The sequence below is a fragment of the Emydura macquarii genome, unplaced genomic scaffold (genome assembly GCF_026122565.2).
Source record: "Emydura macquarii macquarii isolate MOO-44397 ecotype Brisbane River unplaced genomic scaffold, CSIRO-AGI_Emac_v2 contig_2636, whole genome shotgun sequence".
NCBI classification, from domain to species: domain Eukaryota; kingdom Metazoa; phylum Chordata; order Testudines; family Chelidae; genus Emydura; species Emydura macquarii.
The window spans coordinates 8,746,189-8,770,436 of record NW_027132773.1 but is presented as its reverse complement, the minus strand read 5'-3'; the positions used below and the strand labels follow the sequence as shown (position 1 = coordinate 8,770,436).

The 24,248-nt window shown below is 42.0% G+C and overlaps 1 long non-coding RNA gene across 1 annotated transcript in view; it reads right to left on the bottom strand.

Moving 5' to 3' along the window:
• Window positions 1-2,073: 2,073 nt before the first annotated feature.
• The window catches only part of LOC137163733 (uncharacterized), a 74,413-nt gene continuing 52,238 nt past the window's right edge, over window positions 2,074-24,248 (bottom strand). Inside the window, exon 3 of the long non-coding RNA XR_010922821.1 lies at window positions 2,074-2,133. This is a non-coding gene — a long non-coding RNA (uncharacterized lncRNA). The remainder of the gene's footprint in view (window positions 2,134-24,248) is intronic.

The following is a 24,248-nucleotide window of genomic DNA, read 5'->3' as shown; positions in this document are numbered from 1 at the left end:
TATTTAGATTGTAACATTTTCTGGTCATGGACTGTGTGAATGTACAACATCTAGCACAACGAGTTCCTGGTCTCAGCTGGGGCCTCCTGGCACTACTTTAATACAAGGGGCAAGACCTCACAGCATCTATAATCAGAATGCAATATGTACTTCTTGGCTATGACTAGATTAGGCACAATTTGACTTGTTTAAAAAAATAATTGACACAAAGCATTAATATTGCGAATTTAAATGTTCACAGTTGCAAGAAATTATGCAGGGGAGAAGGGGGGGGTGGTCAGACAATTTAATGACAACATCTTGAGACTCAAAAAGTTACAATTTTACAACCATTACAATACAAACTACCAATATCATGTCAATTTTAGCCTTCAATCAAACTCTAATAAATTCACAAGCAGCTTTTTTCTTATTTTGCCCATCGGTAAATTTTGATTATCAATAGAAATATTTTTTCATGGGTTTGTGTGTATATGGTAAAAACAACATTTACCAATAAAATTCTAATTCTTTCAAACCTAAATATGGCATTTATGTGTTCATATGGAAATCCTTTCATAGAATCATAGAAGATTAGGTTGGAAGGGACCTCAGGAGGTCATCTAGTCCAATCCCCTGCTCAAAGCAGGACCAACCCCAACTAAATCATCCCAGACAGGGCTTTAGCAAGCCTCTCCTTAAAAACCTCTGAGGATAGAGATTCCACCACCTCCCTAGATAACCCATTCTAGTGCTTCACCACCCTCTTAGTGAAAAAGTTTGTCCTAATATGCAACGCAGACATCCCCCACTGCAACTTGAAACCATTGCTCCTAGTTCTACCATCTACTACCACTGAAAACAGCCTATTCCATCCTCCCTGGAACCCCCTTTCAGGTAACTAAAGGCTGCTATCAAATCCCCCCTCATTCTTTTCTTCTGCAGACTAAACAAGCCTAGTTCCCTCAGCCTCTCCTCATAAGTCATGTGCTCCAGCCCCCTAATCATTTTTGTTGCCATCCTCTGGACTCTCTTCAATTTGTCCACATCCTGTCTTTCATGGGGGGCCCAAAACTGGACACAATACTCCAAATGAGGCCTCACCAGTGCCGAATAGAGGGGAATAATCACTTCCCTTGATCTTCTGGCAATGTTCCTACTAATGCAGCCCAACATCCCATTTGCCTTCTCGGCAATAAGGCTAATGGCATATTTGTGACTTCATGTTTCACAGTTCCTAAAGACCTGTTTCCTCTCTTCTACCCACATGCAATAGGGAAATATAAATACTTCTTACACCTAATTCTTACCTCACAAATTCAACTTTACTGCAATTACTCTTGCTTTATGCTGCTGTTAGATTATAGGGTCCTGGGGTGAAATCCTAGCCAGATTGGAGTCAGTAGGAGCTTTGCTATTTACTGCAATGGAGTGGGATTTCTCCCTTGTAATTTAGTGCTGTATATTTCTTGTTTGTGTTATAGATACTGTGACATTTAAAAGCAACATATCAAATAACTAGACTTGGAAGGATGAGATTTTTATTGGTAAGTGTCAGTGAACAGTTTCACCATATACGCCCAAATGGATTCAAAACATTTCCATCAATAATCAATAATCCATCAATAATCAATAATCAATGTCTACTTTCAGGGGCATGCACAGGGATTTAAATGAGACTACTTTTGGAGGGGCATTTTAAACACCAGTCCCCCACCCAATGCCACCTGGTCCCGGATGCCTCCCCAAGACTCCCCACCCATCCCCCCAGCACCCTCAGGCCCAGCTGCCCCTCGAACTCCCTTATATGCACCCCGGGTGGGCTCCAAACACTTACTAGATGCTGCAGGTTGTGGAAACGGAGAGAAAAACTCTCAGATAGGTTCGGTTTGGGATACGGGGGGTCGGCGAGACAGTGATGATTCTAGGGGTTTGCTTAAACAATAAACTTTTTATTCTATAATAAACAATTCTACTCCTATAATAAACAGTTCCACAGCAAGCATTTGCACAGCAAACAGTGATAACAAAGGACAGGAGAACTCCGTGCGCGAAAGGACAAAATGCGCCACCCAAGACTTTGGCGTTCGTAATCTCTCCAGATCAACGCATGCTGCCAGCGTGTGACACTAGGGTGCCCAGTTTTGGAGTTCCCTGAAGGAGTTACAAGACAAACACAACAGAGAACAGTTAATCCATATTCACAAACACTATGTACAAGTATACCATGTTGGCCAAATTCAGTTGCCGTTTGCTTTATATACTGCAGACGGGAGAGAGCCGCTTACGAGTGATCAGTTCGCAGCGAAGCGGGCTGGGGAAGATGCGTCAGCCCACTGAACCGACATGACCAGGAGATACGCGGGGTGCCGGGTAGATACAATTCCTCTCTGCTCTCTGCTACCTGAGTTTGAACTTTTATAGTTTCCCGCGGTCAGCAGAGGCTAAGCCCCATTGGTTGCTATTTGCTGCATGACCTTTTAAGGTCATGGCTTGGCATTTAGCCAACCAGGTGCTCATGATTTTCCCGGGCAGGTACTGACCAGCCAACCAGGTGATCACAATTTTCTCGGGCAGTTGCTGACCATGCACCAGCAGGTGAGGTTGCTTCAGCTCCTTATAAGGTGGCAGGTACGTGTGGGTTGTGCGGTTCGTGCTGCTGAGTCAACCCTCCCTAGGCTGCTTCCTTATCCACATGGGAGGGCGGTGCACATGGCGCTGCAGACTCCACTATGCAATTTTGTCTCCACACAGGTGAGGAAGGAATGGGACTCAGCAGGCTTCCCCTGCCCCTTCTGGCAGGTGCTGTGCTGGCAGCTCAACTTCCCTGCTCTGGTCACCATCTAATGGGGCTTAGCAGAAGCGCTAGCTGCTGTACCTTTCCCAGGCATGTCCCTTCAGCCACGCTCAGCCCAACGCCCACCCTGGCAGAAAGGGGGGAGGCCGGGTTCAGGGAAGGGAATCCGGGGGCGGTGGCGGAGACGATCCCCTGCTTGCCCCCTCCTTCCTCCCCCCCCGATGTGCACACCTATATACTGTCATAATTTCCTGTAACTGAAAATTTAAATCAATATAAAATGCTTCAAAACATTATCTGTCAAAATAACTTTTTTTAAAAAAAGAAAAATCTAATTCTGCCATTCCTACAAATAACTCATCTGACTGATTTGAAAAAAACATGCTTTTACTTAAGTCAGAAAGCTGCTTTCTACTGTACACGAATTAGTTTACATACCCAATAATAAGTGATACTGATGGTACAGCAAGGTAAGTAGTATACATGATTTAGAAATATTTGAATGAGACCACATTTAAGATATGGGGGGGAAGGACTTAGAGGGCTACATTTTCAAAAGAGTTTCTAATTGCTCAAACTGTAAACCAATTTCTACCCAAGAAGGGCAATCAGATAGTCAGTCATCTAAACATTATTGTTTAGACTTGCAATTACTTGACTCTGAAAAGTTAGATAATTTTAAAGGAAGATCTAAAGTTTGCATTAAAAGAGAGCAGAAGTGTTTCTGGAAGTTGTGTATAGTCTGTGTGATACCATGAGTGGAGAGACTGTTTTTGCATATTACACTTTAATTCAAGCAGTGGTTTTACTGCAACAACAGGGGGCACTATAATTCTAAGTTTTCTTCCCTGAGTTATGATTAAAGGAAATAAATGTTAATATTCATATGTATGAAAAAAATCAAACAGATTCTAAAATGATGAACTCATTTGATTACTATATCCAGCACAGAAATAAGTTCTCTCTTCGATACCTCTTCTATTTTCCCCTAAAGCTTTCATTTACTTTTTCAGTGCCGTGCATCAAAACGAGCAATCCGTAAAAGAAAAAAAGCTGTGTCCTGCCACTGTCAGGAAATTCTACAGATCTAAGAATTTGGTTATTAGGTACTGCAGGCAGCTCCAAAACCTCTCTTTTCTGGAAACCAACACCAAGATTTTCAAGAGTTCAATGTCTCAGTGCATCAGTGTTTGGGTACCCAATTGGAAGTACATTAAAGAGATGGCCTGAGAAGATGGTGCTATATAAGTCTGGACAGAAAAACAAGAATTGTGTTTAAGATCACCTAATCTGCAAGTGGTTAATCAGAATAGAACTTTATCATTTTAGGAGAAAACTGGCTAGACTTGTTTAACTTAGCATTCTGAAGCTAACGGTGTGTGGGAGAAGCATCAGTCTATGAAAAAATGTAAATATTAAAAGGAAGGCTTCCAAATCCTGGAATTGATAGCACACAGGCAGACTGCTGCCCATGGCTCCAATCAGTTATAGTATCAGGCCTAATATTTTATCTTCTTGATCATGGGTCACTGTCTTGCTGAAAAAGGACTTGATGTGTGATACCAGCATCAGATTTGGACATTTTCCATTGTGTTTATACAATCACAAGAATATTTAGTGTTTAAATAGTAGCCTTTTGGTGTTTAAACCATTATGATAAACTCTTATCTCTTCTATTAAGAGCTCAAGGGTCATAGATGTCACGTTTCCACAAAATAATACCAAGAAGTTACAAAAATCTAATTTAATTAAACCATGTAAATAGGTTGCATGCAGTGTTGTAGCTGTGCTGGTCCCAGAATATTAGAGAGACAAGATGAGTGAGATAACATTTTACTGGACCAACTTCTTTTGGTGAGAGACACAAGCTTTGAAAGCTTGTCTCTGACCAACAGAATTTGGTCCAATAAAAGACATTAATTAGCTCATGTAAATAAGTCACTTACAGTTGCTCTGCAAGTGTGGAAAGTTCTCATCTTGTGAACTAGCTGAACAAAATTAATGCAACCTTCAGGTAAAAGTTCTGACTCCTAGTAGCAAAACATAACTGGTTTTATATAGTTTCTGTTGTATAACAGATCAGAAAATGTTTGCAAAAGCCATTATCCATTGTAACTAATTGAGTTAGCTTTATAATACGATTCTACTCAATTTGGTTTTTTTTTTCAAAACAAAGAATTAATAGATGTATTTTGATTTATATTTAAATTTCCTGAGATACTTGACATTCATTATGAAATACACCATCAAAATATGGAGATTGAGGTCAGATCTCTGAAAGGAGAGATGTACTGAGTAATAGGGCACTTTAGGACTTCCCCCCTTTTAACAGTTATTATTAGCTTTCTTTCAATATCTATGTTAAAAGATATTAATCCGCTACATCATAGAATTAATATGGGTACAGACAAACATCAATTCTGATAGCTCCAAATGATAAGCATTGTATTTTCAACTATAAAAAATTGATTATTGAATTGTAGAACTGGAACAGATCTCACACGGTTATCTAATACAGTCACCTTCACTTAAGGCAGGACCAAGCATTATCTACCTCATCACTGACAAGTGTTTGTCTAAACTGCTCTTAAAAATCTCCAGTGATGGAGATTCTACAACCTCCCTAGGCAATTTATTCCAGTGCTTAATTACCCTGACACTTTGGAAGATTTTCCTAATGTCCAACCTAAACCACCCTTGCTACAATTTAAGCCCATTGCTTCTTGTCCTATCTTCAGAGTAGGAAGAAAACAATTTTTCTCCTCCTCCTTGTAAGAAACTTTTATGTACTTGGAAACTGTTATTATGTCCCTCCTCAGTCTTCTCTTCTCCAAACTAAACAAACCCAGTTTTTATAATATTTCCTCATAGGTCATGTTTTCTAGACCTTTCATCATTTTTGGTACTTTTCTCTGGACTTTCTCCAATTTTTCCACATCTGTCCTAAAATGTGATGCTCTGAAATGGACACAATACTCCAGTTGAGGCCTAACCAGTAAGGAGTAGAGCAGAAGAATTACTTCTCGTGTCTTGCTTACAACAGGCCTGCTATTACATCCCAGAATTATGTTTGCTTTTTTTGCAATAGTGTTACACTGTTGACTAAGATTTAGTTTGTGATCCACTATGATCCCAAATCCATTTTTGCAGTACTTTCCTAGAGAGCCATTTCCCATTTTGTATGTGTGCAACTGATTATTCATTCCTAAGTGGAATACTTTACATTTATCTTTATTGAATTTTATTCTATTTATTTCAGACCATTTCTCCAGTTTGTCTAGATCATTTTGAATTTTAATCCTATCCTCCAAAGCACTTGCAAGCCCCCCCAGCTTGGTATCATCTGCAAACTTTAGAAGTATTCTGTCTATGCCATTATCTAAATCATTGATAAAGATATTGAACAGAACCAGACCCAGAATTGATCCCTGTGGGACCCCATTCGATATGCCCTTCCAACTTGACTGTGGACCACTAATAACCACACACTGGGAATGGTTTTCCAAACAGTTATGCACCCACCTTATATTAGCTCCATCTAGGTTGTATTTCCTTAGTTTGTTTAGGAGGTCATGCAAGACAATATGAAAAGCCTTACTTAAATCAAGCTATACCACATCTACACATCCCACCTAGCCACAAGGCATGTTACCCTGTCAAAGAAAGCTATTAGGTTGGTTTGACATGATTTGTTCTTGACAAATTTGACATGATTTGTTCTTGACAAATCTATGCTGACTGATACTTACCACCTTATTATTTTGATGTGTTTGCAAATTGCTTAATTAATTGCTCCATTATCTTTCTGGGTAATGAAGTTAAGCAGATTGATCTGTAATTTCCTGGGTTGTCCTTATTTCCCTTTTTAAAGATTGACAGTCTATTTGCCCTTTTCCAGTCCTCTGGCATCTATCCAGTCTTCCAGGACTTTTTGAAGATAATCACTAATGGGTCAGCTATCTCCTCAGTCAACTCCTTGAGTATTCTAGGGTGTATTTCATCAAGCCCTGGTGATTTGAAGACATCTAACTTGTCTACGTAATTTTTAACTTGTTCCTTCCTTATTTTAGCTTCTGATCCTACCTCATTTTCACTGGCATTCACTATGTTAGACATCTAATCGCTACTAATTTTTTCAGTTAAAACTGAAACTAAAAAGTCATTTAGCACTTCTGTCATTTGCACATTTTCTGTTATTGTTTTTCTCCCCTCATTGAGTAATGGGCCTACCCTGTCCTTGGTCTTCCTCTTGCTTCTAATGTATTTGTAAAATGTTTTCTTATTACCCTTTAAGTCTCTACCTAGTTTAATCTCATTTTATGCCTTAGCCTTTCTAATTTTATCCCTACATAATTGTGTTATTTGTTTATATTCATCCTTTGTAATTTGGCCTAGTTTCCACTTTTTGTAGGACTCTTTTTTGAGTTTCAGATCATTGAAAATCTCCTGGTTAAGCCATGGTTGTCTCTTGCCATACTTCCTATCTTTCCTATGAAGTGGGATAGTTTGCTCTTATGCCCTTAATAATGTCTCTTTGAAAAAATTGCCAATTATCTTGAACTGTTTTTCCCTTTAGACTTGCTTCCCATGGGATCTTATGTACCCTTCTCATAGGTCTTCATATTTTTGATTGACCTGTGGGCTTTTGTCACCTGCCCCTGTAGAAACTAATTTGAAGCCCTCCTCACTAGGTTAGCCAATCTGTATCCAAATATGCTCTTTCCCTTCCTTAGTAGGTGGACCCCATCTCTGCTTAGCAATCCTTCTTCCTGGAACAGCATCCCGTGGTCAAGGAAGTCAAAGTCCTCCTGGCAACACCATCATCACAGCCAGGCATTCACCTCCAGGATGCTTCTGTCTCTGCCTGGGCCCCATCCTTGACTGAAAGGATAAAAGACACCACCACCTGCACCCCTAACTCCTTCACCTTCATTCCCAAAGTCCTATAGTCACTTGTGATATTCTCAGGATCATAACTTGCTGTATCATTAGTGCCCATATGGATGAGTAGCATGGGGTAATAGTCAAAGGGCCAGATGATACTCCACAATCCCTGTGTAATGTCTCAGATATGGGCCCCTGGCAGACAGCATACCTCCTGGGATACCATGTAAGGATGACAGATGGATGCCTCTGTCCCACTGTCCATCACTACCCTAAGTTTCTTCCTGGGAGTGGTTGCTGCAATCCTCCCAGTCTTCAGGGTACATGGCTTCTCCTCCTCCACCCTTGGAGTGATTGCTCATTGCCAGGGCATCATAATGGTTCTTCATCACTATGGGCGGTGGTCTGGGAGTAGGGGTGGAGCAATCCTTGCTGCCAGAAATAACCAGCAGACACTCTCCTCTCTGTGACAGAGCCATATCCTCCTCCCTCGATAGTATGACAGCAGTCCTTTCTAGCTGGATAACTTCCTCAGCCTTGGACATAGAATCATAGAGTTGGAAAGGACCTCAGGAGGTCATCTAGTCCAACCCCCTGCTCAGAGCAGGACTAACCTCAGCTAAATCATCCCAGCCAGGGCTTTGTCAAGCCACAGCTTAAAAACCTCTAAGGATGCAGATTCTACCACCTCCCTAGGTAACCCAATCCAGTGCTTCACCACCCTCCTAGTGAAAAACTTTTTCCTAATGTCCAACCTAGACCTCTCCCCCCTGCAACTTGAGACCGTTGCTCCTTGTTCTGTCATCTGCCACCATTGAGAACAGCCTAGCTCCATCCTCCCTGGAACCCCCTTTCAGGTAGTTAAAGGCTGCTATCAAATCCCCCCTCATTCTTCTCTTCTGTAGACTGAACAAGCCTAGTTCCTTCAGCATCTCCTCATAAGTCTTGTGCTCCAGCCCCCTAATCATTTTTGTTGACCTCCGCTGGACTCTCTCTAACTTCTCCACATCCTTGTTGTAGTGGGTGGCCCAAAACTGGACACAATACTCCAAATGCGGCCTCACCAATGCCGAATAGAGGGGAATGATCACTTCCTGTGATCTGCTGGCAATGCTCCTACTAATGCAGCCCAATATGCTATTAGCCTTCTTGGCAACCAGGGCACACTGCTGACTCATATCCAGCTTCTTATCCACTGTTACCCCCAGGTCCTTTTCTGCAGAACTGCTGCCTAGCTCGTCGGTCCCCAGTCTGTAGCTGTGCATGGGATTCTTCCGTCCTAAGTTCAGGACTCTGCACTTGTACTTGTTGAACCTCATCAGATTTCTTTTGGCCCAATCCTCCAGTTTGTTTAGGTCCTTCTGTATCCTATTCCTATCTTCCAGGACATCTCCATATGAATACTCTCAATGAATTCTTCATAGGCACAGATACCTCTCAGCCTCACCATCTCGTCCTGTAGCTCTCCCACCTGCTTCTTGAGAGATTCCACCAGCAGACACCATTCACAATGGATGATCCCCCCAGCCTGGCTTTCTAAGGCTTGTTCTACACTTACCCGGCAATTCGGTGACAGTCGACGGGAGTTACACAAGCTATGCAGAGTAGCTTGCATAACTCCCATCGACTGCCGTGCTTCTCTTCTGTGCGCAGTCTTCACTGCACTGCGTTGACAGGAACCGCATTCCCGTTGATGCAGCGCTACGCCACTTGAGGAGGTGGATTAACAGCATCGACTTCTGGATCGATTGAGCAGGTCTTCACTTACCGCTCAATTGATCCAGATAGGTCGATGTGACGGTGGTGACTTTGCTGCCATCAGTGTAGATGTACCCTGAGAGTGGGAAATGCAGGCCACAGTCTTTGCAAATCCACATTAGGATCTGGGTAGAGACGTCCATGGTCAGGTTTTCTGTCTGGATACAGGTGCAGGTGGAGGAGCAAGAGCAGCGTTGGCATTGGCAATGTGGCCCTTCCTAATCATAGTAATTATATTATGACTCCCTTTCAAACTCCCCCATTCTGGCACCCTTATTCTCAGTGAATTGCTATATAAGACCCTGATCCTGCAATCAAAGCTGTGCAAGTGAAGGCTCTTGTGCCCACACAGTCTCATTGACATCACTGGGGCTCCACACAGACAGGAGTCAACCCATGGAGTTTCAGTTGCAGAGGAGGACGTCTAAAACATGTATATTCATTTCTGCAGGCTGAAGTGAGGCTGTACCTGCATATCTGTGTTTGGAGGGATGCAGAAGCAGCAAGTACAAGTCTCCACTGCAGTCTTCAGTAACTATGATACACTGAGGAACTTCTCCCCACTCTAACAGGATCCCAGAGAAGCCAAGAGCTAGGGAAGTCTAGAACCATGGATCCTGCAGATCCAAGGATGTGCAGAGGCAAAGGATATCTTAGCAGGTGTTCCTTTTCTCTGGCATATCTCCAGTGATCTGAACTACTTTCCTCATCCATGGAGTGACAAGCCCAACTCCATGGGGGAAGAGTTCTAGGTAAAGTTAGTGATTAAGCTCCTAAAATTTCCACTCTCCTGTGTGCGTTATTTCTAGGTAGAAGAGAATATATCTTGATGTTCAGTTGATAGATTCTTACTGGTGCTGCTGCACAAGCCAGTGAGCTGCTTATTAAGAGACAAGGAACTTGAAATCACACAAACTTATATTTCAGAGTCACTTTTATAGTAGAACTGCACTTTAAGTGATTATTTTTATATTTGAGTATTTCAGTTAAGGTAATATTTTTATGGATTGCTTTATAGATTCATCATCACTAAAGCTGTTAGATAATGAAAAATGTGATTGTGAATAATTTCATGTTCAAACAAACAAAAAAGATATTTGAGCCAGACATTATTCAACCTCATTTAGACATGAAAAAAAGATTATCCATGAATAATCTAGTAAATGAGAACTTCCAAAATTTGTTGAATGTTTTGTTCACACCAATAATTCAACCATCCCTGACAACTACAACACTATAAGGGGATCATGCACACTGAATGAAGAGATCATTTGAAACTCTTTCACTTTGTTCACCTCTTCTGCCCTCCTCCTTTGCAATTCCAATAAGGTTGTGACATTACTGCAACATAAACAACATTTGTGCTCTTATTGAAAAGGTGCTAACTTTGCTGATCTGCCTGCACAGTCAACAGAATGGAACATAAACCACTATTTTAAATACATTCTTAAAGGGATATTGGAACCACTTTGGAGAAAAGAAGTTACTGCAACTATAACTCCCCCACAAAACTTGAACTTCAAACCAAAACTAACCTGCTGTTGGAGGTTTAAGAGATTTAACTTTCTTTTTTAATAAATAAGGTCCTCTTTGCATTTTTAGAGTACCCTGCTGTCAGACAGGAAAACCGATGAAATATCTTGCCAAGGTCACAAAACAAGTTTGTATCAGAGCCAGGAATAGAACGGCAATCTCATGATCCTCAGCCTTATTCTCTAACTGCTAGATCATATTTTCTCCCTTTTCAGAAATCAATGTTTGCGGGTCTCTATGCTTCCTCACTTTAGTGCAATAGAATGAGAAGTATAGAAGCTCTATGAGAAATAATTTTGTGGTACTTTGCAGTCTGACAAATCCCAGGAAGTATTAGAATCTGCCAAGATTGTTTAGAATGATTTCCAAGTCAAATGTTTAGAGAATTTCAAGTGATTGAACCGAATCTTCAAACTAGGTAAGTTAACATCCCTGAATTGCAAGAGCTCAAGACCGTGGTGTGGTGTTCGGATCTAGGGCATTACAGGGAGAGGACTCAGTTGATACTTTCCAATCCAGGTCTGAATTTAATTGACATTCAGGTGGTTTAAGGATCTGTGGTTCTGATTCAGTACAGTCTCTACAGCAAGTGTTGAGGTCTACCTATCACTAGGCTCTTTACTGAACAATGATTAAAAAGAAAATCAAACAGGAACACTGCGCTTTTCCCTAAGTGTTATCAGAAAGTGTAAGTATGTCTCCATTGCTGCAGCATAGAACTGCTCTTGCCTGACACATAATCTCTTTCTCAGCTGCACCATGCCCCTTCAATCTAGCTTGTCTCCTGGCCTCATTGCATTGCTAACCTTACAATGAGCAATTTGCACATTTACTAGTAGTTCCACTATGTACTGCCACTGCTTCCCAGCTGACATTCTCTTTTCTCCTCCCAACGCGCCACTTGCTATTGACTATTAGTAAAAAGGACAGAATTGGCAGCCCTGGCATTTCAGTTGTGTGAAGTGGGATGGTAGCTGATCAGATGCAATTCCACATACTGAGAAGTTAGCTGTTACTCAGACTTTGAGAATAGATTTCTGAATTCTTACTAAGAAGATCATTTTAAATGGTTTGCTGATTTTGGGCCCAATCCTGAAAAAATTGCAAGTGAGGAACTTTAGTCATATGAATGGTCCCCCTGAAGCTGACTGTTCACATGGGTAGCCCTACGTCACTGACATATAATGTTAGTGAACTGGGTCTTCTTTGTATGTATGAGACTGGTGTGAGATTGCAAGCAGAAATAGCATAAGCTAGGCTTTGCTTCCCAATGGCAATATTTGATTTGTGATGTGCTAAAGAGAAAAAAGCTGGTACAGAATGATATAATAAATAGCCAACCATTATATCAAAGAATATTTCCTCTTCTATGGTGTCACAGGGCAAGCATGCCTATCCCCTGTTTGGGGCAAGTAGGGGTTGCTATAGCCCGGTGGCTGTGTGTCTCAACCCCCTTAGCCTCAAGCGGGGCAGTTTAATGGCCAAAGTCAATGTGGCTGTTCTCTCAGAACTGTGTGGCTCAGTGCCCATAGTCAATATGGCTGCCCCTTTCCTCAGGGTGGTGTGGCCCAGTGGCTGGAGTCAGTAGGATGGCCCTGGTTCACAGGGCAGCGTGGCCCAGTGGCCGGAGTCAGTAAAACATCCCTTTCAGTCAGGGCAGCATGGCCAAATTGCCAAAGTCACCCACCTCTATATGATAATGCAGCCTATTAGCACACTGGGGAAATAAGGCACCAACTAGGGGTGTCTGGCACCTGAGATAGGGGCTCAGGCCCTTCCTGCTCCTCCAAGTCCCAGCCCAGGACCCTGGCAAAGGCGAGGGTACTCACTAAGTCAGCAAGGATCCTCTCGAAACATGCTGACTGGTTCCCCAATTCTCCCACTATAGCAATGTTTAAATCCCTTGGGCTACTTCCTACCCCGTCTTCTGTGGCGATGATCCACTATTCCCCAGGGCCTCCAGGATCCTCAGCCAGTGCAGCTCCTGGCAGTTCAGTCCATTCTGTTGGGTTCGTTCAACAGCCTGGAATCCATCTGGGACTCTGCATGCCCTAGCTTTGAGTTCCGAGCCTGCACCAGCTCCCTGGAGACAGCCGGCAATCTGCATCCTCCCCCTTCAGCAGCAAGCCACAACTGAGTTTCTTGGCTCCCTCTTATACCCAGTCTCCAGCCGGAGCACGCCCAGCAAGGTTGAGGGGTTGTGGACTCCTCAGCCCACAGGTTATACTTAACCGTTGGTGAACCAGTGCTGGGCAAGCTGTCACATACAGTTATATTTGCATCTTTACTGTCAGTACATAAGTGTTGCACTATGTAAAACAGCCTTTGTGGTTATAGGAAGTGATTACAGAGTAGCAATTGCCATAATTATTTAAAAGCTAGCTAGCTTCTAAGAAGTCCAATTTTCTGCCCTCTCCCTCTGCCTCTCCCCACCTAAAAAGAATCATTTACATTTCACATGCTACGATTCATCTCACAGCAGAATTTTTTTCTGGGAAGTTTTAGGACAAAAAAATCAGAAAGGTCTTTTAATTATAGGTTGATATTCTGGCCTCATCCATTCCATTAGGGCCAGGATTTCACCTAAGTGTCCATGGTTTTGACGTCAACGTGTTTCTAACAAACAACATTTGTCTCCCTCCTGGCTTGGCCTACAAACGCCACATTTATTGTTTGTTGATGAGATGTGCCTTTTAGTTATATCTATTTATTTATGCTTGGGGGAAGTCTAGTGGGAGAAATCAGCAGAGCTAGGACCAGATCATCAGGACTGGCCATTTGATGCTGGTGCGGCTCAGTAGCGGAACATGCTGCAAAATGAGGGGTAGCAGACAGGCCCAAAGCTAGGCAGGGGCATAGCCAATTGGTCTATGATTTGCATGTGTCCATTGGCCACAAACCTCATGTAGGGGGTGCCTGCTGCAAAAGTGCCCTTCTGCCCTGACTCCATATTGGGGTGGAGGTTTGCAACTCTACTCCTCCCTCACAATTGTTCCACCCATGTAATGCATCATCACTTATGGTGGGAGCCACTAAAAGCACATAGGTATCCAAGTCCCTGGTTTAAAGCTCCATTTTGATCCACAAACCTGGTGGAACCCTATAGGCATTAAGTTCTCATAGTAAAAGTTTCCTAAGTGCCAATGTTCCTACCTCTGGAGGCTCTGTTGCCTCTCTCTAGGTGGCTGGATGCCCATCTCCTATGTAAGCCCCAGAGTGATCTAGGGGAAGACAGGCATTCTGACACCTAATTTGCATGCAGGGCCCAATCCAGTAAGCAGCCTCTCAGCACACCTACCAGATCAGGTCCCATTCAAAATCCTGCTGGATTAAGAGACAGTACCCACCTTATAGCTCTTATCCCAGTGGTTAGAGCACTCACTTGGCATGTAGGAGTCACAGGTTCAATTCCCCTGTCCTCTCTGCTGGAGAAGAGAGGTGGAGACCCTTGTTCAAAGCATTTCTTCACCTCTAGCACAGAGCAGGAAATTCAAGCTGGGTCACCCACATTTCGGGCATGTGCTCTCATCATGGTGCTAAAGTTATAAGGTGGGCGCAGGCGCCACTGTCTCCGCCGCTGCCTCCTCCCAGCTGTCTGTGAAGCAGCACAGGTACCTAATTTACAAGAAACACCGTAGGCACCTAAGAGGTCTGACTCGGGCAGCAGGCTCCTGTTCATGGAACACTAAGCAGAGTAGGCACTACCCTGTAGCTGAGACTTAGGCATTTATCTCAGGGAGGGGCGGGGCTTGGCACACACTCTTTTGGTTGGCATCTCCCATTGGCTATCTTAGGCAGGTGCCCACCTAGCGTGCTGACTTTGTGGATCACATTCTAAAGCATCATTCTCTCTCCATTCATTGTCCAGGGAACCTAGGCGCTGACTTCACCTTTGTGGAGTGTATCACATTGGCAATCTTTAGATCAGGATTGAATTTTTTTTATAAAATGGTGTGCTCTAGCTCAAATAGGAATTAAGTCAGGGAAGTCCTATGGCATCCATTACACAGGAGGTGAGACTATGTGATCACAGTGGTCCTTCTGGCTTTATAATCTATGAATTTATGGGAATTTCTCCCATATTGCAGAGCAACTGTTAACAGGCCCAATCATGGAGATTCTTAGTGCATTCAAGGGGCTGTGTGGCTCCAGTGAAAGTCAATGTAAGTTGAGGGTGTTAGCACCTTGTGGGAGGTTCTCAATACGATGTAGGATCAGGCCCACAGATTCATTTGGCTATGATTTATTTTCTTTCTGACACTACAGGCAATGCTGCCTTCCCAGCAGTAAGCACACTGAGGCAGAGAAGTCTATTAGATCACAGCACTGCTCTCTGGGAATTGAAGAATGCTTGGCAGGAGAATATTTGTCTTTTCCAGCTCCTCAAGCTGTAGGAAGCACTTTGGTTATATGTCAAAAGTCCTCATTTAATCTAAAGATTGAGAGACACTAGAGAGAATCTAAATTAACTGAGACACCATTCCTGATGTTCTGAAACATTTTTAATTTTTGTTTACTGCCTTCCCAGTTATATGTTTAAAGATGCAATATAGATCAGAGTTGTTACAGAAATCTCATTCAATGCAATTGTTAACTGAACAGCTATTACAGATTGTTCTGTGAATGCAACTAAGAAGAAATAACTGTCAAATGAAGACCAAGTGACTATTTTGTTTTCTGCAAGTATCTTGTGACTGAAATCAAAGTTTAAAAGGGACGTTAGTCAGTTTAAAGATAATCACTAACAATGTGAAAAAACCCTCCTCTTTTCCTTTCAGTGTATTCCCCTATCTACCTCTTCCGTTTTACCGCGGCTGCTATTGGTAAACATCCCCCTGCAGTGCCTAGGGAAGACAGTATATGTTAGCCCTCCCAGACCAGTGCATGAGAGGGATGTTCTCATGCTAATGCATGAGACAGGAGCTGTAACTAAACATCAAAAGAGTGAAATTGGAGTGCTGTCAAATGCACAGAACAAGCAAACTGAAAATTCTGAACCCCATATGATTTTATACAACAAATAAAACATTGTGAGATTCTATTCATGTAATCATATCAAGGCCTCTCCTATGTCCACTACTTTTTGACCCTCATCATTTAGCTAGGCAAAAAGCACACGCCAGTCACCACATCTCCCTGTTCTCAGTATCTTAGCCCTTCCATTTTCTGACAGGCTCAACTTTTAAGTCTTTGATGCTTCCTCTACCTCTCAGCCAGTGTACAACATGCTAAATAGTTAGCTAGCAGGAGAACTCAGCTATCGCTCTCCCCCTCCTACTTCAGCCTTAGAGGAAGGCATCTAGGTGAAATACAAACATCAACAAGTGCTGGCTAGCACAAACAAAATGAGTTTTAAATGAATGAGTTACATCTTCAGCAAAAAATTGACCATTCTGTTTTTATGGAGAAGCACAGCCTCCGTTCACAGTATCTAGTCTGACTCTGCCTTAGACTTTGCTCTGTGGTAGTTAACGTTCATTGAAGTAAACAGAATTTTTCTCAAGGACCACATATTGGATAAAGATTCTACATCAGCCACCATTCAATAATCTCTCTAATGAGATTTCCATAGGAAGAAGAAATGGCTGCACTGGAGAATACAATAAAATGGCTGTGTTATAGGAAGAGGAAAGAAAGGTGCCTAAAATCCTGCTTTTCTAAAAGTAGCAAAATTGCTTAATGATGTTGTTAATCAGGGGCCAGATTGTGACTCACCCTCATGTGGGTCTAGTTTGGAAGTGCACAAAGAGCCTTACTGGCACCCTCCATTCACTGACCACTGTATTTCCAGTACTATTCTGGTGCCCACTTAGACACATAGCACCGAGATCAGCTCACACACGAGCTCGCAACAAACCACTGCTGGATCCCCTGCTAGGGGCCTAAGGATTTTTATTTGCCTATCAGCCCCCTCAGGTAGGACTTCGCCTGCTGTAGTCACTGGTAGGAGATCCAAACCGGTAGTCCCACATCAGGCCTACCTTCCCTCAAGGATGCTCTGGTAGCCAGCAGCTTCTACTCAGTTCCTGACCCCAGCTGGGCTTCTCACACAGCATGATTGCTGGCTACTTGCTACCTCCCAGCCAGCCCCCTTCTGACCTAGGCTATTGCCTTTTAACCCTTCCCTCCAAGCCTACACCTAGTGCAGGGCGGGACAGACTGAACCCACAGAAGGTGGTTAACCCTTTCCTAGCCAATGTGGGGTTTGTATATCCCATTACAGGCACATTTAAATTATGTTCAGAAACAGAGGAGAATAGAATACAGATGTTTTTCCTTCTAATGATTCTGTGATTCTGTGTGTATATTGAGTAATGGACTGCAATAAGGAATACATATTTTTGGTTAGGGTGAATTTGCATGTCCCATGCTCCAGCTCTCCCTTTGTGAGCATGGTGGTTCACCATGACAATTGGTGTAGGGTGGTATCATCATCATCTAACCATGCTGCAGCGGTGATTACACACTTCATGTTTTTTTCCCTACATGACAATGGTGTGCCAACTGACTTGTTGCTGTCACAGCTGGCAGAAATGATATTCCTCCAAGTCGTTCTGGGGTGCAGTCTTATGCCTGGATGATGCCTATCTGTTGTGCTATAAGCATGAGTTGCTCCACTTCTGAGCTGCTCAGATGGATTCTGCAATGTTAGATGTGCTCAGGCAACATGCTATATATCCGTGTCTCTGCCTTTTCCTACTAGTTCCACATCCTCATGAAAACACCACCTGTGGAAGTGACTTTCCAAGACCTTTCAAGTATGCCAGGAAACCAGCTTGATGCTTTCTTATGCTCAGCTAATATTTGTTATTTTTACAATGGTTGTACCTGAAAACCTTCCAATTCTGCCTTTGATAACTAAACAACACTACCACGGTATGTGCAGTATTCCTACCCTTAGCACTGGGAAGAGCTGTGTAGTACCATAGTAATGTCAGCTGTCTTAGAAAACCAATTTTCTGAACTTATGCCCATACACATTCCAACCCAGGATCTGCCCTCAACACCAATATGATTAGGATTATTTTAATTTTACTGCTAACAAGTCACATGAACTGTCTTAAAGAAATTAAAATAAACAAATACACAAATATTTTTTACAGTGAAGATAAATAGCTAGTCACTCTTGGAGAGAGTAGCAGTCCTAATAATGTTTCTGCTTTACCATCAATCACCCTGGCTTCTTTTATAGTTTCCCCTCTAGCTGCAAGTGCAAACTGAACTTTGAAAAGACGAAAAATCAAGATAAACTGAAGGTTGACCAGAACTCCTAGAGCTCTGTGAAACAACTTTCATGCAGTCATTTGTAGCTTAGCCTCTATTTTACACCAGCTCTGAGTTATCTCAGGAGGGAAAGCATAGATTTTTTTTATAACAAAGCTCAGGGTGACTTTGTGCTGCAGGTTATTATTACATTTTAATCTCCAGATCAGATGCTCAAAACCTACACCAAAAAAAAAAAAAAAAAAAAAAAAAAAAAAAAAAAAAAAAAGAAAAAGAAAAAGAAAAAGAAGAGCTGTATATTGTTTAGAATAAGTGATAAGGAAGTTAAAGTTTAGTCAAACATGGTTCAATTAAAAGCAACTTTCTATGTTTCACTGCTTTTCTTTAGAAATAATTGCATGAAATAATGAAAAATGCAAGAAATGTGTCAAACACTTTCTCTCTCCACCCCTGCACTAATTCATTTAAAATTTCTCCATCACATGGTAGGTGTTCAAAGTCCAGAACAACTTTTCCCCTGAGTAAGTTCTCTTTGAGTAAACTAGATGAAATAGCACATCATCTTGAATTTTAAGAAGTGAGCAATGGGCACTCACCTACTAGTGGTAAGAGAGGCAGGAGAAAGTCATACACATAAAGCAAGTATGAAATCTTAAGATCACAGTAAAATAGTTATAAAAGTAGTGGACAAAATACATCATTCAACTCTTGAAGGCTTCCAGTTACTTAATTGCAGCATCTTGGCTGGCAAATTGTTGTTTTTTGACTTGCTTTTCAAATAGATCTTTTCAAAAAGCACCACATACTATGACATTACTGTAACATTCACAATAAGTAGCTTCATGTCAGGAAGAGGGTAACTTGTAATTCAAGTGTACAGTGTAGTAAATGTTTAGCAGCTGGTTGTAAAGAAGAATAGGGAACACAAATTTATTAGAGATCATAATGGACACTGATGTGTAAGGAAAAACTCAGCTGCAAAACTAGACTGTCTGTCAGTTTTTTCCCATTATTATGAGAAGATTCTATATATTTTCCTGTTGTGATATCTATGAGAAATAATAATTTTTCTAACCATTATGCACTATCCCAATAAACAGATTCTTATTATTAATATGACGGTAACTGATTTCCTCCCTTAACATTTCAGATTAAAATGATCTACAACCTGAAACAAATATATGCTCACATCTCTTATAAAATATGTGCTGTCTCCTAAACTATAGAAAGGTTTTACCATTTACTGTGGTATCACCAATTAAATGATGTTCAGACCTCCAAGATTTAGTTCATGAATATTTGTGAGATAACACTTTATTTATTAGTTTAATACATTCTTAGCCTTGTTACAGGGCACTTTTGTTATTCAGATTCATAATATGAAATAGGGATACTTTTTTCCATGGAAACATTTTACAGCCTATTCAAAGATGTTAAATGAATATTAACGCATTACATATTAATTTGAAGAGTGAAGCAACTTGTAAATTACATTCTAGATTTGATATTTTATACAGTAGCATCCAAGATTCACTTGCAGTGTAAGAGGAAAAAGATATCTGACTCAAGAGTGCAGTTTATGAAAGCTCTACTCCAGTCTACAGATATTTCTTTTGCCTCTGTCACATCTAGCTTCAAAGCTTCTTGGTTGCTTCTTGGGGCTGGTTTTGTTCAATATCTTTATTAATGATCTGGAGCATGGGGTGGATTACACCCTCTGCAAGTTTGCAGATGACACTAAGATGGGGGGAGTGGTAGATATTCTGGAGGGTAGGGATAGGATACAGAATGACCTAGACAAATTGAGGATTGGGCCCCAAAAAATCTATGAGATTCAACAAGGACAATGCACTTAGGACGGAAGAATCCTGTGCACTGCTACAGTCTGGGGACTGACTGGCTAGGCAGCAGTTCTGCAGAAAAGGACATGGGGATTACAATGGACAAGAAGCTGGATATGAGCCAACAGTGTGCCCTTATTGCCAAGAACGCTAACGGCATACTGGGCTGCATTAGTAGAAGCACTGCTAACAGATCGAAGGAAGTGATTATTCTCCTCTATTTGGCACTGGTGAGGCCACATTTAGAATATTGTGTCCAGTTTTGGGCCCCCATTACAAAAAGGATGTGGACAAATTGAAGAGAGTCCAAAGATGGGCAACAAAAATGATTAGAGGGCTGGAGCACATGACTTAATGAGGAGAGACTGAGGGAACTAGGCTCGTTTAGCCAGCAGAAGAGAAGAATGAGGGGGGATTTGATAGCAGACTTTAACTACCTGAAAGGAGGTTCCAGGAAGGATGGAGCTAGGCTGTTCTCCATGGTAGAAGATGACAGAACTAGGAGCAATGGTCTCAAGTTGCAGTGGGGGAGGTCTAGGTTGGATATCAGGAAAAACGTTTTTACTAGGAGGGTGGTGAAGCCCTGGAATGGGTTAGCTAGGGAGATGATGGAATCTCCATCCTTAGAGGTTTTTGATGCCCAGCTTGACAAAGCCCTGGCTGAAATGATTTAGTTGGGGTTGAGCAGGAGGTTGGACCTCCTGTGGTCCCTTCCGACTGTAATCTTCTATGATTCTGTAATTCTAACAGAAGGCACTTTGGAGGGCTGAAAAAACCTGCATTTTAGGAAAAAGCCCCATTAAAACAATTCTGTTCCTTGGAGCTCTTCCAATTTTATCAGGAAAGATACTTTTCTTCTTTGCTGTTGAAAACCACCCAAAAACTGTTTATACTTTGCATATATTATTTACAAGTTTTGGTTAGCCCAGAGCCCAGCTGACATCAATGCAATTCTATATTAGTGGATCCTTTCCAGGGCTGGCTTTATGGGTGGGCAACATGGGCTACTCCCCAGGGCTCCATGTTCAGGGGGGCGCTGTGGTCAAGGGGTAAGAAATGGGGCAGGCCTGGAGTGTGCGGCCATAGAAGGGAGATCGGGGCAATGTGGGGGGAGGCAGTGGGGCATGGGTGGGATGGGGGACTGGGGATCCTGAGGATGCAGTGGGGATTGGGGGGATGGGTGGGGAACCCTGGGAGGCAGCAGGGGCCAGAGGTCATGGGGGATGGGTGGGGTTGCCAGTGAAACTGTGGGGCCTAGGGTGTGGGGGATCGGTGGGAATCCCAGGGAGGCAGTGGGCACCAGGGATGATGGGGGTCGGGGGAGTGGTCAGGAGCCCAGGAAGGCAGCGGGAGCCAGGGGCACCAAACAACAAGTTTGCCAAGGGCACCATTTTCCCTAAGGCCGGCCCTGATCCTCTCATGTGCATGGATTTTCACTGAAGTTAATGGAACATGGTTTCTGTATGGATATGAGAGTCCTCAGATGGGGATTCAATTATATGACTGGTCCTTAGAACTGGGGATGGGAAATCTGGCTTTATGTGTGTGCTTTGATAAACCTGTTCTCTTTTCTCCATTTTATGTACAATACTGAGTGAGAGTCTAGAAAGATGGGAATATTACGAAGGTGGGGAGATTATTTTTTTGGCCATAAAACTTAATAGTAGAGCTGGTCAGAAAAACTTCCACTGAAAAATCCAGTTCCATCAAAATCAAGAGGCTTCATGAAAACGTGTCAATTTTGCCAAAATTTTGTTTTGAAGGAAAATCTGGAAGGAAAAGTTTTGACAATGCCAAATGTCTCATTTCAACATTTTTTGGAATGAAACATTTTGATTTTTTATTTCTATTTTTAAAAAAAATTTGTATCTTAATATGAAATGTAAAAAGTTGAAATCTTAACAAAACAGCTTGATAGTGTCAAAACAAAACATGAGCTCAATCCAAGATGATTTTGGGGTTGAGGGTGGTGAGGGGAATTTTCTTTCACGGGAATTTTGAATTTTTTGGTATTCGTTGAAAATTGAAATGAAGACAGATTTTGAAATCTCAAAATCCTCTGTGAACCAGAATTTCTGTCCTCTACACAGCTTTACTTCATAGAGTTTTCAGAAATAATGTATACAGTGCTACAAATGTCCCTGCCATTTTACACACAAATAAAATATTTCTGACCCAAAAGGTTTACAGTTTTAAGATTCAATTCTGCTCCATTTAGAGTCAATGGAACTGGGATTGCGTTCCAATATAAAGCCATAACAAATTATAATATACAATTGTGAGTGGTGAAAGGAAAAAACAGAGCAGTGGTTGCTTTGGTTAGTAATACACGTCTAGAAGGCATCTACTCCTTTTTTTTTCTGTTTTAGAGTTATTGTAACTTAGAGGGGAAACTATGGTTTATATTCCTTTTTAGTACTTTCTATTTGTCAAATAGTACCAACTCAATCCTCTGTGGGGTTGAACACACATTGCGGTGTGGTGTACGGGAGAAGGAGAAGAGTTTTCTCTACTTCCTTTGCTGTCCATCAGCCAGGCATTTGAGGGAAGGAGAGAGCTAAGTGGCTGTCATTCCCCCAACCCTGCTGTATGTCAAGGCCTTCCAGGCATGCAGCAGCCATCCTGCTGGGGTTGCCGCACTGCTCTCATTGCCCTGTAATTAAGGTACAATTTGAAGTATGCTTCTAGCATGCTGTGGGTGACACTCTGCCAGATCACTAGTTTTGGAAATCAAGGAAGAATTCCCACCGAGACCTTCCTTTGCCTTCCTCACAGCATCCTGGAGACCCAGTTTTAAGTTAATAAGGAGTAAGGCACCACTTTAAAGGAATATACCTTTATAAGGAGAATTTTTCATAATTTTAATCATACTTTGTTGCCATTGTCCAGTGCAAGAGTGGGATTCAAAAGGGACAGACTTCCAGAAGGAAACATGCCAGAGAGGCCAGGAGATGGCTGGTCCATCATGGTAGCCAATATGAGGGAAGAGCAGGCCTTAATTCTTTGCAGACCCCTCCTGTGTACCTAAGAGGATCAGAAATGGGCTGAATCACAGGGGTTAGATTGAAGGGGGCTTAATCTGAATATTAGTTTTATGGCGTGAGATCATTTAACACCACACTGGACCCAACTAAATGCCTTGGTACTTTGGAAGGAGTTTAGTATGTCTCCCATCTCCAAACAAACTTTAAGGTTGATTTCATACAGTTGCAGCCTGGCACTTTAAATTCATCCCTGTCTGTGTTTCTTTCTCCTGCATGTCCTGACCAAATGGCTCCTTTCTCTATAGAGAGCCATGGGATAGTTAAGGTTGACAATGACAAAAGACAGGAGTTTTGCAAGTTAAAATTTGCTATTTCATACAACTCCAGAGGCATTTTGTGCCACCTTTCCGAAGCTGTCCCAGTTTAGAGAAATCTCAGAGATGCTGTAACTTGTGCCCCATTGCCTATAGCCCCAATGGGCTGCTCCAGCTTCCTGGAGTGCAGCAGTATGTTAGCCATGCCCATTTCCCCAGGAACACCTCCCAACATGCTACCTGCACCCTGGGCTATGAGAAGAGTGGCACAGAGTTGTTATCCTGGCTCTTTTCTGCTTACTGAATTCCTGTACTGTGGGGCAATTGTGGAGGGGCCAGATCTACAGGATTCAGCCCAGATGGTGTAAAAGACTGCTGAATCAGGTCATGTGCATGTGTGAAAAAGGGTCCTCTGTTGCTTGACTGCAGCTGAGAAAGAACATGAGCGTCTTTAGCTTACAGCCAATTGAGTTACTTGTTTCGATTAAGTGGGAGAGGCCTGCTTTATTTTGTCCTTGATATTTCAGTCATGCTAACCTAAACTTTAACCCCCCTGTCCCCAGACTATTCTTTCATTAGAAATCTGGGAATCTAAATACAAACCCACCTAAAAAAATTGCTGAAGGTATACATTAATAACCAACAGATCAATTTCGAGAGAAGTTCACATACATACATTTATAATTGTATACAGTTTTATGTTAAATTACACATGCAACTTTATTCTTAAGAAACATCAATTGCAAATGCTTGCCAAAAAAAACTCTACTGTTGATTGATAAATATTTTACCTAATAATTCTCATTTAGCAGTACTCCTTAAGGGAAAATACTTAGATACCAAATCAAGTTAAAAATCAATATATAAATAAATTACAACAATGCATGAGTCAACGTTAAGGTAGTTATGTTATGATGAAATATTTATTACTTAA